Source organism: Myotis davidii, unplaced genomic scaffold, assembly GCF_000327345.1.
Source record: "Myotis davidii unplaced genomic scaffold, ASM32734v1 scaffold576, whole genome shotgun sequence".
Lineage (NCBI taxonomy): Eukaryota > Metazoa > Chordata > Mammalia > Chiroptera > Vespertilionidae > Myotis > Myotis davidii.
In genome coordinates, this window is record NW_006287104.1 from 390,029 (window position 1) to 406,425 (window position 16,397).

The window sequence follows — 16,397 nt, forward strand, 5'->3', positions numbered from 1 at the left end:
TTTGAAAATGAAATGCCTTTTAATAAATACAGCTTTTATAATTATTAAAATTGTGTATACATTTTTTGGGAAATCCTGTGTATATACCCATTTTGAAAGGATTCCTCCATCTATATATTTTATTTTTGGGGGGTGGAAAAATGTGTAAGTTCTACTCTTTCAATAAATTTATATTATGCAATACAGTGTTAGCAACTATAACTGCCATGCTCTACATTAGATCCCTGGGATGTATTCATCTTATAACTGAATGTTTATACCTTTTAACCAACCTCTCTCTATGGCCCTGGCAACCATTTTCTACTCTTTTTTTCTGAGTTTAGCTTATTTTTTTCTAGAGAAAAACTCCTTTGTTAGGTTTTCTTAGGATACTATGTCCAGATGTGTGAAGGGAGTGTATACACATAGATTGAAGAATATGAAATTTCATTTTTATGGGAAACTATGAACCCAACAGTGTGAATGGTGCTAAGTTAGACACAGCACCTGCTTCTCTGGAAACACAAATGCTGATGAGTATCTAATCCAGATTGTGAGATAACTGAATTCTCAAAAAAGGACATTAGCTGAGTGTGAAAGAGAGAATGTGTCAGATTCATGAAAGAAGAAACTTGGTTCATGCCAAAGAATAATATTTGAGAAATGATGGAGGTTTAAAAGAATGGGAAGTAATTTAGGACAGTATACATAGTTTAGTATGATGATTAGTGCTTATGAAATATTAGTGACTAATTAAAATAGTAAGGAAAGTGTATTACTATTTATGACTGCATAACAAATTACCCCAAATTTAGCGGTTCAAAACAACAGACACTTACTATCTCCCGGTTTCTGAGGATCAGGGATTTGGGAGCAGCTTAGCTGAGTGATTCTGGCTCAGGTCTCTCATTAGGTTACTATAAAGCTGCATCATTTGCAGCTTGGACTGAGCTTGGATGACTCACTTCCAAAAAGACACATGGCTGTTATCTGGAGTCTCTTTACTCACTAGCTCTAGGCCGGATGTCTGTATGCCATCATGTGGACTTTTCAAAAGGTCTAATAAGAGAAAAAGAGGCCAACATGGAGTAATGAAAGCCTGTCATTTCCACCCTGGTCTCAGAAGAAGTGCCTTTTCATCATTTCTGCTGTGTTCACACAGACCAATCGTACCACTATGTGCAAAGAAACAAAATGAGGGTATAAACTGCAGAAGTTGGGGACCACTGGAAGTCATCTCAGAGACGGCCTATCACAGAAGGTTGCAGATAAAAAAAGGAAGGCAAAAAAGACCATTTCAAAGTAAGGTATATGTACATTACTAGCTTAATAACATAAGCTTCCACCAAATGGACACATTCGCCTTCCCATTTTCAGCCTACCCAAAATATACACGGTTGACTTTGATATCTTAAATTCACATCCTTCTAGGATTATATCCTAAGAAACCCAAAACACCAATCAGAAAAAATGTATGCACCCTATGTTCATAGCAGCACAATTTACAATAGCCAAGATTGTAAACAGCCCAAGTGCCCATCAGTAAATGAGTTGATTAAAAAACTGTGGTACATTTACAACATGGAATACTATGCAGCGGTAAAAAAATAAGGGTCTCTTACCCTTTGAGACAGAATGGAGGGATCTGAAGAGTATTATGCTAAGTGGAATCATTCAGTCAGAGAAAGACAAGTATCACATCTCACTCACTTGTGGAATCTAATGAACAAAGTAAACTGATGAATGAAATAGATCCAGAGTCATAGAAGCATGGAATAGAATGATGAATTTCAGAGGGCAGATGGGGGTAAGATGGGTGGGTGGGGAGAGATTAGCAGAGGAACCTGTATGCATATATGCACAGGCCTTGGACACAGAAAATAGTGTGGTGAAGACTTGGGATGGATGGGTGTGGGATGGAGAAAAACAAAAAAACCAAACAAACAAATAACAAACAAAGGGGACATCTGTAATATTCTTAACAATAAAGATAATTTTAAAGAAATAAATAAATCACATTCTGCACAATTTTGTAATAAGAATGTAATAATTTCATAATGAGAATTTATGAAACAATAAGAAAAATAAGCCATTTTCTTCAGTGCTCTCTCATTTGGTTGAACTGTGACAAATCACTTTTATTTCTCTAAAAACATAAACCTTAAATGGCCAATTACTTCAGAGTAGATGTGAGGGCACCAAAGTCCATGTATGAAGTGGTATCTCCAAGTTGTTACAGGTTATTAACCAGCTGTGTTCAGAATAAAATCCCACCCTGTCTGCACCCTCTTCTTCCTCCCCTGCCTTTTACTGCCTTCTTTGTAGCTATACATTGTAGGATTGTCTAGTTGAATCTTCATATTCCTCATGATCCATGGTTGTACTCTCCTACATGGTAGCTATTAACTACATATGATTATTTAACTTTATATTTAAATTAATCACTATTAAATAAATTTTACAATACTAAAAAGTCAGTTTCTTAGTTGTATCTGGTACCTCCCAAAGGCTCAATAGCCTTATATAGCTGGACAGCAAATACATAGAACATTTCACCACCACCTGAAAGTGTTATTGAAAAGCACTGGTCTATTGAGTATCTCAGATTGCCTTTTGTTTTCCGTGTGAGATATAAGTATAGGCTAGGAGGTACTATGACTCTGCCAAGTCCAAACATTATTTTTTCCTCTTATACCTAAATATCTGTGATATAGGTTAGCCTGTGGCATTTAATGGTTAATTAATTTTGAAAGGCCACAATGAAAATTTTAATTGGTTGTTCCACATCCTTTACAAAGATACCTACAACTATTTAATTAAATATCTTTCAGAGAACAATTAATGAATTAGGCCTCTATGAAGGAAAACATCTCATCAGTCACAGAGTTCTATTCCATTCCTTGTTCTTTATTTTGTTCCAGGTAAAAAAACAAAAAAACAAAACTCATTACCAGGATAAATTAAATACTACATTTCCCTTATTCCAGAGTCTTATATTTGTTTCCCAGTTTTTATAGGAGCCATCTATTTGGTTTCCCTCCTTCCATTCCACCTCACTACTATACACCCTGAACACTATCAGATTTTTCTTTCTAAACACTAATCTAATCAAGTCTCTCCTTTTCTTAAGACTTTTTTCATCCTTGATAAATTCTAACTCTTAACAAGTTATACTAAGGTCTGCATAATTTGGAACCAATCTATCTCTCGTTATTTGTCTCCTACCTTATCTTCTACCTCATTAGTCTTAGTTTTTGTTTATTTTCTATAATCAGAAAGCAATTTCCTTATAATCTTTGCAATGTTATTTTTCTCCATTCTTTTATTTGAAACTCTTATATATCATTAAGGCTCAGCTCAAATATTACCCCTATGTAGACTTTCTTGGTAAAAGTTAAAAGCATTCCTCTGTGCTCCATGGCTCTAAGCCCATATACCAAGAATTTATTATAGCACTTCCTCACTTGTATCAAGAGGTTCATACCCTCTTCCAGTCTATAAGCTTCTAAATGACTGGGCTATGTTTTAATCATTATAGATAGCATTCATGACAGTATTAGCTATCAAACATAGTTTGAGAGTAAATGAATGAATGGGTATATGGGTAGGAGTATTGATTAATTAATTATTGAGTGAATGGATACATTAATATTTATGAAATAACAACCCCAAAAATTATTGGGTTTTTTCCATTACTCTTTCTGGGCTTAGCAGTGAATATCAATTGAAATGTCTTCTTTCCACATTTTTCCATAAATAGAACCAACCTCAAATTTCATGTTTACACTTATGAGTTATTGGAAGAAATGTTCTAAAAACATGATTGAACCTCAATGGCCCAGCTAACTGAATGCAGCTAGACATCTAGTTTATGTTGGCCAAACTGGGTCTCACCAATAAATTTTGATATGAAATTAAAAGATTCCATGTTTGGTCTGGCTATTTTTTTTTTCCAAAAAGAAGATAGATACATTATCAAATGAAGCTAAAACTGCTTTTAAATACAAGTAATCAAAATAGTACCAAATAATATGACATCCATTTAAATAGTTCCATTCAAGATATAAAATGTCTGCTTTGAATTTAATTAAAAGATCCACAAGAACGGCATATAACACATATTCTCGATTATTTTATGTAAGCTATCTAAAAATTCAACTTCCTATATACATTTTCTTCTTTTGAAAATTACTATTTTTGTCCAATTATTTTCCTACATTATTTCTATCTAATCTTCCATCTCTTGGTGCATTCCTTATCTCTGGCTTTCTCTGTAAGAGGTCTATAGCTCTGTTCAAGAAAGTTATCTACTCATTCCTGTTCTAATGTAACAATCCATGCTCTTTATTTATATCTCTGCATGTATCTGGCATACCATTATAATATTAATCACCCAAAGTGACGAGTTATTATAATGCTATGCCTTTAACAATAATCATATATTATCTGCTTGCACATGCTTTGCAACTAGTATTTTTTCAACCTGGCACTACACTGGTCAAGGTTCTGCTTATAGGATAATACTGATTAGATTTCTTGCAAGCTTATTTTGGCTTTTCAATATCCCCCACCCTCCAAATAACATTATAGCTCATTTTATTTTAAAGTGAATTTACTGAGGGGTCATTTTTGCTAGTCCTGTTAAGTGTTTTTCCTCAAGTAGGTCAAAATGTAGATAGAGAGCTGTATATACAAATTGGCAATTGCAATAAAGTCTGTCACAGAGATATGCATTGTAGGCAGCCCAATCAGCATGAACAAAATCATCAATTTGTCCAATGATATGATTAATGAGAACTATGAATATTCTCTGTAACTTGGGAATATGTTTAAAGATGTTTAATGGTAGGTAATGCTGGACAGGTAGGCAAGTGTACAATTAATGAAGGCCCTGGGCTTTATTTTGTAGGTAATAAATATTAATGAAAGGGTTGTTAGTAATACTACAGACTACATATTTTGTCTCCCTGAAATTCAAATGTTAAATCCTAACATTCACAATGTTGGTGTTTGGATGTGGAAAATTTTGGAGATGATTAGGTTAGGAAGGTGGGGCCTTAATGAATGTGATTGTTGCCCTTATAAAAGAGAGATCCAGAGAGATCCTTCCCCTTTCGCCAGGTGAGGACATAGCCATCTATGAATTAGGAAGCAGAGCCTCACCAGACAAGGAATCTGCCACTACCTTGATCTTAAATTTCTCAGCCTCCAGGAGTGTGAGGAATAAATTTCTGTTGTTGACAAGCCACCCAGTTTATGGCATTTTGCCACAGCAGTCTGAACACACTAAGAAAAATAGATATACTATGTCATCAGATATGTATTTATTGATATTTTTGCTGTGTAATATTTTTGTTTACTAAATTATAGGAAAGTGATACTTTGAAAGTAAAATGTTCTGTAATCCTACTCTTTACACATAATCACTGGTTAATGGTTTAATATTGGGATTCAACATTTTCCTATATACTCAACATACAATAAGAACATTGAATTTTGATGCATATACATTTCTGTAATTTGTTTTTGTCAATTAACATGTTACAGAATGACAGCATAGACCATTCTGCATTCTTCTCTAATGGCTGCAGAGTACATGTCTCATTGTTTAAGCAGTTCTCTTTTAGTAAAGATTTAAATGATATTGAGGCACACAATTCTCTACATATATCTGTTCTGTTGCACTTTTTCCTTTAGGATAAATTCTTGAATTGTGAGTCAAAGTCAGCACCACCACACTGAATGATTCCAGAAGACATGATTCTCATCATGATCTATAGGAAGCATAGTGCTAGCTTCCCACTTCACAAACCACACTCTTGAAAGTTATACTGTCCCTTGGTATGTGGCCACACATTGTTGTAAATGCTTTACATGCAAAAACTCTTTTATTCCTAACAACCCCATAAATAAGGTATTTTATTCCCATTTTACAGACTAGAACACGGATGCTTATAAAGTTAAATAATATGTACATGGTTATATAAACCTTCAGTGAATGATATATGAACGTGGATAGATAAATATAGTAGGATGTCAATTTTGGAAAATCAGGGACTACAATAAGGCCCTCACAACATAGGGTTGGAAAAATTCTATAAAGGCAAAGAAGTTAACACTGAGCCTGCAAAAATTTATTGTAAAAAAAAAAAAAAAGGCTTCTGATGAAATTTCTTTCTGAAGCTCCCTGAATTCACTGTATCAGAGAAATGGAATGGAACTCTCAGGCCAACCATGGAAGCTGTAAATCTGGGGCTTGTGTCATGGCATTAAATTATAGTGTCAGAAATAAAGATCTAAAGCCCGTCAGTGGTATAAATAACTGAAAGGAGATTACAGTCTAAAACAGGCTGCATACATATTTAAAAAGTGCTGTGTACACCGCTTGGGAAAATATATGATGCAAAATCTAATAGCCCATCTTGCTTCCTAACTCTTGAGCAGTAATTTAAAGCCCCAGCATTTTGAAAAAGGACTATGAATATCATGAACACATGTAAAGTTAAAATGTACTAATGCCTAGTATGGTATAAATGAAAGACCACCACTTGGAGTCATGTTATTCTTTATTGTGCCATTAATGATATTTGTTAAATTAAATAAACAATATGGCCCTATGCCAGGGCTGACCAGCAGATCATGAGCAATGGATGAATAATTTCTCTGACAAACATTTCTGTGAAAGAGAGGGTCAAGGGACTGCTTGGCTTGAGAAACCAAATAGCCCTATTTGCCTCCCTCCTCAGACTTTTATTGTAGCAACAGCTTGAACTAAAATTAACTATTAGATACTATTAGTAGGGTAAGCATCCTTGAGAAGACACATGTGTCTGCAATGTCCTTTAAGCAAGGACATCTAAAGGCTAAGCATAAAGATTCCAGTAAACACCAGGGGGCTCAGACTTGTTTGAAAAAGTCAAGGCAGGGGTGGTTGCCTTCAGCCAACTTTTTTCCCATGCCTCCCCACAGCCCTACACTTCTTAAGCTTTAAGAATGGTCTCGTGTGTATTTGTATCCCCTTCTTATAATTTTTTAGGAATTGAAAATGGGATGTAAGATGGAGGATACCCTTAAAGTTTATTTCAGGCTCAAATGGAATAGAAATTTTGTAAAAAAAAAAAAAAAATTACAGTACACACAGTGGATTAATCTTACCAGTGGAATATTTGCCCACAATACCATATTTAATTCTGAGGCGAAAAATACAAGTTTTCTTTGGTTATTTTGGCATAAAAATAATACAGGTGCCCTTTTCGGTATTTAAAATAATTGTCCATTATATTGTCCATTATATTCCACAAATGAGTGAATAAACAACATAAACTGATGAACAAAAATAGAGACAGAGATATAGAAGCATCGAACAGACTGTCCAACCTCAGAGGGAAAACAAGGGATGGGGGTTAAGAGAGCAACTAAAGGACTGGTGTACATGCTATATAACCTATGGACAAAGATAGTAGGATGGTGAGAGCATGTGTTTGGGGTGGGAACAGCCAGGGAGTGGTCAACGGGGGGAAATGGAGACATATATAATACTTTAAACAAAAAAGAATTCAAAAATAAATAAATTAATAAGTAAATAAATAAATAAATAAATAAATAAAGGTCAAAGTCATGAAGTGGCCTATTTTTAAGAAAAATTGAGAGATGACTGATCAGTAAAGAAGATTCATTTTAAAGTTTATTTTTCACATGAAATATGATTTTTTTATTTTATTGATTTTTTACAGAGAGAAAGAGAGAGGGATAGAGAATTAGAAACATCGATGAGAGAGAAACATTGATCAGCTGCCTCCTGCACACCCCTTACTGGGGATGTGCCCGCAACCAAGGTACATGCCCTTGACCGGAATCGAACTAGCCACTGAGCCAAACCGGTTAGGGAGAAATATGATATTTTTATCAGCAGTTGAATAGCAAATGCTCTTAGTTGATAAGTTACAAGCTTCTAAATGTCACTTTTAAATATTCAAAAATTATTTCATTATTTTATCATAAATAGGTTTATTGCTGAGTACTTCAGGGAAAGTTATGTTAGGTGGGAGAACTCTGAATCTTCTTAAAATATAATTTCCATGGTGCCTTTTTTTGTTAAGAATTAAAACTGATCCCGATGTGTTTATCCAACTGGGGTCAGGATCCTCACTGCATCTTTGGAAGACTCTCTCACTAACATGTAAATCTTTTCAAGAGGTTAGAAGAAATTTACACGTGGGCATATGTTTGACAAGTAGAGGGAAGCACATTATTTATGTCAGTCAGACCAGAGGATTGGTACATGTGTAGAATCCTATTCACCTGAAATGTAGTGTAAATGGTTAAGAGGGGATAACACATTGAAATCCCAAATCTTAACCCAGGTATTTTCTTCCACTAGACCCCGCATGTATTTTCTACTTCAGTCTTGCTGGTATTATAACAATGGGTCATTTCTCAGCATTTCCCTAAATATAGACCTTATTGAATTTGTTAGGATCTTGGAAAGAAACAGATGGCACCCTGTGAAAATTAATTGTAAAAGTTTAAAGGTGGAACTGTTGTTTACAAAGATGTGGAAAGAAATAAGGAAGTAAACAGGAGGAGATTAAGCATTCAGGCACCAGTTACATTAGGGAGCCACTCTCGCCCAATTGGATGACCAAAAGGACAGTGAAAAGGAACAGAGTTTATGCATTCTGATAGCTGTGGTCATGGCAGCGTAAGCTTTTGATAGTAACTGTGGCCATAGATAGAAGAAAACAACCACTGTCCTTGTAAAGTCATTGCTTTTTAATGGTCAAGCTTGGAAGGAGTAGAGGAAATAGACATCCTAATCTCTCCTTCCTCCCAACCTCTGATTTTCTGCTCTTGCTTCCCCTGAGCCAAACTACAGTAAGAGGAGCCTTTAGATAGTGAGGAATGCACAATGAGATATAATCTCATCTGCCAGAATAGCTGCCATCAAAAAAGAGGAGAGATAACAAGTGCTGGTGAGGATGTGGACCTAAGGGAACCCTTGAGCTCTGTGGTGGGAATGTAAATTGATACAGCCACCATGGAAAACAAAAGGGAGGTTCCCAGAAAATAAAACTACCATATGATCCAGCAATTCCACTCCCTGCTATATAGCTAAGAAAATGATATCACTCTCACAGAGATATCTGCACCTCTATGTTCATTGCATCATTATTACAACAGCCAAGACACTTAAGTGTTCCTCAAGTGATATATATATATATATATATATATATCGATAAAGAGAATATGCTAATAGTATGCTGATTGACCCTCACACCATCGCAAAGATGGCAGCGCCCACAGCCAATAAGGAGGGAATATGCTAATTGGCCGCCCCGCCCTCAAAGATGGTGGTGCCCACAGCCACAAGATGGCGGCACCCAGTCCCCTCAGCCCCACTGGGGTGGCAGGCACACTGCAAGGAAGGACCGCCCCCTGGCGGGCCTGGCCACTCCACACATCTGCCTCTGGAGTCCCCCAGTCCCCTCAGCCCCACAGCCATCCAGGGCTGGCTCAAGGAACAGGCAAGCCTCGGATGTCGGCTGTCTGACTGCCCAGGCCACCCAAAGCTCAGGTAACCAGGGCTGGCTGAGGCTTGCGCTGCCGACAATGGCAGCATCAGAGGTGTAATGGGGTGTCACCTTCCCCTGATCTCCGGGTTGCCTCCTGTCCCTGAGGGCTCCCAGACTATGAAAGGGGGCAGGCCAGGCTGCGAAACCCCCCTCCAGTGTATGAATTTTCATGCACTGGGCCTCTAGTCTATATATATAAAAGCCCAAGCGACCTTTTTGACCAGATAATGGGATGACTGGCCAGTAGCTATGATGCACACTGACCCCATCATGTTTAAAAAAAGAGGAATATTAATATATAATTTGATGTGTGTATAGAAAGAAAGAATGAGAAATGGAAGGGAGAAAGAAAGGAAGGAAGGAAGGAAGGAAGGAAGGAAGGAAGGAAGGAAGGAAGGAAGGAAGGAAGGAAGGAAGAAAGGAAGGAAGGAAGAAAGGAAGAAAGAAAGAAATTCTGCCATTTTTGAACACAACATAGATAAACTGTGAGGGCCTTATATTAAGTGGAGTAAGCCAGTCAGATGAAGACAAATACTTTCCGATTTTACTTATATTTACAGTAAACAAACAAACAAACAAACAAAAAAAATCATTGAAAAAGAAATCAGATTGTTACCAGTACTTGCCAGAAGGAGGTGATAGGTGGGGGAACTGGGTGAAAGAGTTTAAAATGTACAAACTTGCAGGTATATGATAAGTTCCAAGGATGTAATATGCAGCATGATAACTATAGTCAACAATACTATATTGTGTATTTGAAAGTTGATGTGAATAAATGGTAAAAGTCTTTATCACAAGGAAACATAATTTGTAACTATGTGAAGCGATGGATGTTAACTAAATTTATTACTCATTTCACAATATACATAGTTCCCCCCATTATATGCAGTTTCATTTTCTGTAGTTTCAGTTGACAACAGTCAATCATGATCTGAAAATATTCAATGGAAATTTCCAGAAATAATAAGTAAGCTTTAAAATATGGACCATTTCGAGTACGATGAAATCTTGTACTGTTAAGCTCTGTCCTACCCAGGCTGTGAAGTATCTCTTTGCTCAGCATAGCCACAGATTACTATCATATATCAAATCATTAAGTTTAAAGTTATACAACCTTTATTGTATTTTAACCATTTTTCAATAAAATCAAGGTAAAAAAAGAATGGTAAAGAATGAAAGGAGCAGCAGATCTATTAGCCACTCATCCATTCTGTGGTTCTTTTAGATAGGAAAAAACAACTATATCACCACCAAGTGGAAACAAATAGTTCTATCAGCCACTTTATTGTTGCAGGGGGATTAGTTCAATTATGCCATTATTATCATTTGAATTTGCAATACTAACCATCATCTCTTTGCACTACAAGGAAGCAGGAGAGCAGGTTGTATTTGGCGATGGCTAGTCCCCATCTGGGAGTGGGGACTATAAACCTGGCTATGGTCTCTACTTTTGTAGCTGTTCTAACAATTAGGCTGGTAATCATAGATCCTATTCTACTTACTTTTCTCTTCTTAGATTTTGCTGGAATTTGGCCAGAAGAGGTATTTAACCTAACGGGATAATCTTTATTTTGTCAGGCTCAAAGTCCTTCATGGTGTTCTCTCTATTGAATTACAGTTTTTCATGCACTGTTATTACTTTTGGATCTAGGAATACTGAGAGGTGCACTGATGAGCCTACAGATCCCAGGCATAGCTCTCATCCCTCCTTTGTGGACCAGCCACCAACTTTCCCATTCCTCCTATGGGCACTGGAACCTACAGAGTCACCAAGTCCAAGATTTTAAAAAAGTGGAAGCAAAATTTCCTTAAGTGAGTCTTTAAAAAAATACTGTTAGATGAGATGAAATATCTCTGGGTCTCAATGTTCTGGATTAGATTGTACTGCTGCCCCTGGGATGGCACTGATCAGTTGCAATCATTTCTGGATCTCAACTTTCCATTCTTAAAACAGAAGATACTTTTGAAGATTTTTCCTATCTCTAATATTCTTTCATTATATAATTACAATACTAATTCATTTTAATCAAAGACATCTAAATTGATTAGGCCCTTTCAAAGGGAACGGTAACAAATCATGAAATAGTAACAATAATGATGACATCAGTTAAGTCATAGAGCATGTATTTTGTGCATAGCACCATCCTAAATCCTTTGCATGTCATCTTAATCCTCTAAGAACCCTTTTGAAGAGATACTGTTTTGTCCTATTCCACTTGTAGAAATGGGCCTAAAGTACTCAGTTAGTAATTTAAAGTTAGACAATGGAATCTAGTACCCAACCACAAAACGTTTTGGAACAAAAATGATTTGCCTGCTCTAGGTCAGCGAGAATTGATGACTCGGCAGGCTTTGTGTCCATTAAGACATCCAACATGTTATTACAAAGAGTAGACTGTTCAACCATATTAAAAGAATCAAATGAGAAATGGGTCTGGCTTAAAAAAAGAAAAAGCTGATTGGGGCTCATATTTTGTATGTATTATAATGCATATAATATAGGTTAAGAAATTTCCCTATATTGTATTTTACATCAGACCCTGCAATTTTATAAGATAATAATCACTATTAGCTCCATTACATAAACAACTGTGACTTATAGAAGGTTAATAACTTGCTCTAGTTCCTATATTTAGTAAGTTCTGGATTCAGAGTTCTCCCTGAAGTCTAATCTCCCTGAAGTGCTGGACTTTCCTCCATTCTGGGACAATATCTACAATTGATCTATCATTGGAAGAAGGTAAGCTATGCCTTTGGAAATCCAGGGCTTACTTTTAAGCAGGGTTAGAGTGACTTTTGCAAATATCAGACACCTTCCATATCCACATCTAAGAGTAAGTATTCTACACATTTGTGGTGGTAATTGCACTACTACCTCTAAAATATCCGTAAGTGCTTTTATTCTCTAGTTATCTAAAAATATGACAACCCAGTCCTAACTAGTTTGGCTCAGTGGATAGAGCATCAGCCTGCAGACTGTAGGGTCCCAGGTTTGATTCTGGTCAAGGGCATTTACCTTGGTTGCAGGCACATCCCCAGCTGATCAATGTTTCTCTCTCATTGATGTTTCTAATTCTCTATCCCTCTCCCTTCCTCTCTGTAAAAAATCAATAAAATATATTTTAAAAAATAAAAATATGACAACCCAGACTGTAAGCTGAATAAATAATGTTCATTAAATGTCATTGTCCATAGATCAATGGAACAGAACTGAGAACCCAGAAATTGACGCAAGCCATTAAGCTCAATTAATATTCGACAAAGAGGGAAGAGCATACAGTGGAGAAAGGATAGTCTCTTCAATAAATGGTGTTAGGAAAATTGGACAGGCATGTGCAAAAAAAAATGAAACTAGACTACCAATATACACCATACACAAGAATAAACTTAAAATGGATAAAAGACTTAAATGTAAGTAGTGAAACCATAAAAATCCTAGAAGAAACCACAGGCAGCAAAATCTCAGACATCTCTCGTAGCAATATGTTTGCTGATACATCTCATAGGGCAAAGGAAACTAAGGAAAAAATAAACAAATGGGACTACTCCAAAATAAAAAGCTTCTGCGCAGCAAAAGAAACCATCAACAAAATGAAAAGAGGGACCACTGTATGGGAGAACACATTTGCCAATAATGCATCTAATAAGGGGTTAATATCTAACTCATACAACTTAGCAAAATGAAGAAAACAGCCCAATTAAAAAAATGTGCAAAGAACCTAAATAGACACTTCTCAAAAATGAACATATAATTGGCCAAGAGACATAGGAAAAAATGCTCAAAGTCATTAGTCATAGGAAAGATACAAGTTAAAATGACAATGAGGTATCACCTCATACCTGTCAGAATGACTACCATCAACAAATCAACAAATGACAAGTGCTGGCGAGGATGTGGAGAAAAGGGAACCCTACTACACTGCTCGTGAGAATGCAGATTGGTGTAGCCATAATGGAAAATAGTATGGCGTTTCCCCAAAAAATTAAATATGGAACTGCCATTTGACCCAGTGATCCCATTTCTAGGAATACATCCTAAGAAACCCAAAACACCAATCAGAAAGAACATGTGTGCCCCTATGTTCATAGTAGCACAATTTACAATAGCTAAGGTCTGGAAATATCCCAAGTGCCCATAAGTAGATGAGTAGATTAAAAAAACAAAAACGCTGTGTTTTATTTACACTATGGAATGCTATGCAGCTGTAAAAAGAAAGGGTCTCTTACCCTTTGAAACAGCATAGAGGAACCTAGAAAGTATTATGCTAAGCAAAATAAGTCAATCAGAGAAATACAAGTATTTGTTCATTTGTGAAATATAATGAACAAAATAGATCCAGAGACATAGAAGCAATAGACTGATGAATCTCAGAGGGAAGGCAAAGGGGTTGAGGGTGGGATTAATCAAAGAACTCACATGCATTTATGTATAACCCATGGACACAGACAATGGTGTGTTGAGAGCTTCGGGGGGAGAGGGGATGGGTTGAGGGTGAAGGGGGTCAAATAGGTAAAAAATGGGGCATCTATAATTGTTTCAAAAATAAAGATAAATTAAAATAAATAAATAAATAAATAGCCTTGTCTATAGAAATATCTCCATGCTTTTGTAGTAAACATGGCTAGTATCTTTTCAGTAGAATGCCATTTACAAATCTTGTAAATTTTGGCATAATAGCTATTTAATAATTAAGTGCAAGGTCTGGAGCTATAGGCTCGGTCATTCACTGATTACATGATTAGTCAAGGTACTTAAGATTTCTAAACCACATTTTCTTCTCTTCATATGTAAGATATGGGTAATGACTGTACCCATCTGACAAGAGAGTTTAATATTAAATACTTTCATTTATGTAAATTACTTAGCGCAGTTGCTGGCCTGTATGAAATGCTATACAAGTGATTACTCTTCCTAAGGGTGAGTGGTTTGTCTTGCCTTTGGAGAACAACTTGCTCTTTTTTGTCAAGGTTAACAAGTATGATCTAATTTAATTAAAAATACAGTAGGCCTATGAAGCATCTTATTTTTATATGTGGAAACTGGGATACAAAGAGACTAAATAATTTTTCAAGGTCACAACTCTAAAAGCCAATGCTTAACAAGACACTAGGTCTTCTGACTATTGGTTGAGAGGAATATCATGCCCCACAATTTATAAAACTATCAGCAATTCTGAGCAGACATGGCTTCAGAGTGCAAGCACAGTTAACATTAGACTCAGAAAACAGCATCTTGTATATTCACCAATTCACCAGACTCACAGATCACAAATACTTCTCAGCCTTCAGCATGTAAGAGGAACCTCAAACAATGACCAGTGCCCATATCGTTGTATCCTAGTTATCTAACTGCTTTCTTATCCGCAAAATTTGTGATATGGTACTACCACAGGGTAAACTTCCAAATGAGTGACACACTTTTCACTTTTTATTTTCCTGTCTAATTTACCAATCATAGCTTTGTTTCAACTTGGTCATCGTTCGTCCTAATAAAAGGTGACTATCACATTGTTAATATATTTATTTTTACTATGCACCAGTCACATTCCTACAGACTTTGCACAAGTAAAAGCTAGGCTGTGCTGACTCAGCATCCAAACCTTTGACCTGAGCTTGGGCCCTGTGTCTAGCTTCCTTACATCTTGACTAAGTCTCACAGCCCACAGGGACCACCCAACACTAAATTCAGGGTGGATTGGTTATGTGAGCCTCTGAGCTATAGCAGGCTGTCTCCAAGGGTTGTCATTAATGCTTTTGTATTCTTCAGTTTTAGTTGTCACAGTTGCTTTCCTCATAATTTATAATAATAAAAGTGTAATATGCAAATCGACCGAATGGCCGAACAGTGGAACGAAGCCAGGCCTGTGAGGGCTGAGGCAGCAGCGGGGGCAGCTGCAAGGGCCTACCCTTGCACAAATTTTGTGCATCAGGCCTCTAGTATAGATATAAATAGTGTTGGCCCCTAATATAATTATCTTCCCTAAAGAGCAGCAAACAAACACCTATTTCCCCCTTACCTATTGTGTTCAAGCAGTTGGCATTCTTTTATACTAAACTGCTAATTGTTATTAATTACCTTGGCATTTTGAGGAAGAGCATTAATCTCGGCATTGGCATTCTGTATTTCGATAGGAACATCATTTGCCTCCCATCAGAAGGAATTTCTTTCTTGAGGGCTATTCATAAATGTGTCATTTATTGCAAATCACCACTTATGAGAATGAAATCCAACATCTGGAGGAACATTGGTAAGGTCAAAGATGGCAGGGCTAATTTCAGCCCCCTTACATTTAGATCAATCATTCTGTTCCCAGGCAGCACCACTACAAGAAGGAGAGTTGTTAGGAGAAGGGAGTAAAGAATTTCAAGACTAGAGAAATAAAGAGGCATCAATGCCAACATTAATAATAGTTATAGTACTTATTAAAGGCATTGACTCTTAATATATGCCTGACAATATGATTAGTGCTTTACATACAGAATCATTTTTAATCTTTACAAATATCTTTTTTTTAATTTATTTTTTATTGATTAAGATATTACATATGTGTCCCTGTCCCCACATCTCCTTCCACCCCACCCCCGTTGTCCGCGTCCATTGGTTAGGCCTCTATGCCTGCAGGTAAGTCCTTTGGTTGCTCTTTCCCCTTTACCCCCACCCTCCACTACCCTCCCTCCAAAGCCCGACAATCCAATCAATGCCTCTCCGTCTCTGGATCAGTCCTTGTTCATCAGTTTATGTTGTTCCTTATAATTCCACAAATGAGTGGGATCATGTGGTATTTATCTGCTCTCCAGTTCCATTCATGCTGTGGCAAATGGTGAGAGTTCCTTTTCTTTTTCCTC

The 16,397-nt window shown here is 36.6% G+C and overlaps 1 pseudogene; it reads right to left on the minus strand.

The window, feature by feature from the left end:
- Positions 1–940: 940 nt before the first annotated feature.
- The window catches only part of LOC102754695, a 57,696-nt pseudogene continuing 42,239 nt past the window's right edge, over positions 941–16,397 (minus strand).